General features: G+C 53.9%; 1 pseudogene; it reads left to right on the forward strand.

Annotated features, from left to right (window-relative positions):
* Window positions 1-1,540: 1,540 nt before the first annotated feature.
* On the forward strand, window positions 1,541-1,659 carry LOC137659346 (5S ribosomal RNA; annotated as a pseudogene).
* Window positions 1,660-1,894: the final 235 nt, after the last annotated feature.

Here is a 1,894-nt window from a genome sequence, read left to right on the forward strand (position 1 = left end):
TCCATGGCGATCGCGACCACGATTCCCATTGGGGTTTTCGCAGCATGGGCAGCCGGGCGAGTTCTTCTGGAGCGTATTTCCAGAACACGGCCTCACCCCGTAAACGCAGAGCATGACACTTGCAAGAATAGGAAGAAACTTCAGGGAGGTCTGAGCAACACTCCTCTTTCCAGAACCTGGGTTAGCCCTTCCCCGTCATTCCCTGGAAGGATTTTTGGCGGGGGGCTTTCCGTTCGAGATTTCTCCATCGGCCAAGGGGTGACTGCTTACCCCTTCCTCTGGGGGCTTACCATGTCCTTTCCCTCCTTGGTTACGGCCCAAGGTTTGGTTCAAGGAAACTACAGGAAGATCATGGGTACTTTCCTCCTCTTGGGCTCAGGCACCTTGGCCTTTCGTCGTTAAGTATCTAACTTGCGGACAAGCTCGATGTTGTACCATCTGGACGCGCTGACTGAGGGCTTCCTTCGGGTGTCTCATCTGTGGAGGTCGACAACCTCAGGCACCCTTCCATCCTTGAGAAGAGTTTGTTTGTGCCCAAGGACAGAGACTTAGACAGCGGCTGTGCGGAGGAAATCGACTTCCGTTTTCACTCCTCCAAGGCGCTTTCTTCCAGACTCTGCAGGGCTCCAGCGCCCTTTTCTTTCAACCTCGTCGGCCTAAGTTATCGGCTACGACAACTGGGACAAGGTGTCCCATTGCAGTTTCCTCCTGTCAGGAACAGATGGCACGGGAGGCTCCCCCGGGGGGGCATAGTCCTAAAAGGAGCGGCAGAGTTCACGAACTCTAGGATTGCAGGTTTTTCGCTGGAGGATTCTTAAGGTTACTCATCCGGATGACAGCTTCCCGATGCCCATTCCCGCACAATCTCTGTGATCAGCCAAGGATATCGCGCCTGCCGTCTCTGTCAGCGAATTCAGTGTCTCTGAACCTCTATGCCATAGCGTCAGCAAGAGTTGCCCGGTTGGGCAGAATGATCCATACCTTAGGCGAAGGTCTTCCATAGGATCATTGACGGCTTCACCCCCGGCCTCTTCAGTCGATCCTTTCTTGTAAGGAAGGATCTGAGAGGGGAGTTCCGTAGTCGACCTCTCTGCCCTGATCAGGTTTGTCGAACAAACTTCGGCCAGCGTAGAACAGCAGAATCGATCAGACTGGTAACGAGGCGACAGGACTCCTTAAACCCTGGATTGGAAGGATGAGTACTTTCAGTTTCCATTCCATCCATCTTCCAGGGAGCTCGTCGAATTCAGCCTAAACTGCAAGTATTCCTGCTTATGATGCAGTGTGGCTATCCCGCCGTGGCATAGCAGGTTTTTTTCCCCAGAGAACTCTCCCTGCTTTCCTCATGGCCTGCTCAGGTGCAGGCTTCCGCCTCCTCTGCTTTTTGGAGGGCTGGTCAACTCCGGTAGGCTCGGGTTCGACCTTCTTCAGCGCCGGGACAAGCTTGCGGATGCTTACCATGAGTGTGGGTTCATGGTATTTTGCTTGGAGCCTTCTCTTCTTCTGCCTCAACATCTGGAGTATCTGGCCATGATATTGAGTCAACGGCCTTACCATGTTGGAAACCCCGCTTCTCGTCCGTCCAGCGAGGTTAAGCAACGTCGGTTCTGGTCGGTACTTGGATGGGTGACCACCTGGGGATGCCAGATTCTGTTGCCACATCCTCCGAGCCTTCCTTTCAGTTGACTGTGGCAAGACTGAGGAACGTTTCCTAGTTCTCCTTTCCTCATTGACCCGTCTATAGTCCGAACGGTCGCCTCAGGATAAGTTCCATGTGGGGCGGTCCAAGTTCCGGTGGCTTCAGGCAACGTTTAACCGGACTTCCTGGCCCCTATGGGACCAGCGGAACTATTAGACCTGCAATGGGTGTTGACCTATGGAGCCTCTTGATGGT

Source organism: Palaemon carinicauda, chromosome 1 (assembly GCF_036898095.1).
Source record: "Palaemon carinicauda isolate YSFRI2023 chromosome 1, ASM3689809v2, whole genome shotgun sequence".
NCBI classification, from domain to species: Eukaryota; Metazoa; Arthropoda; class Malacostraca; order Decapoda; family Palaemonidae; genus Palaemon; species Palaemon carinicauda.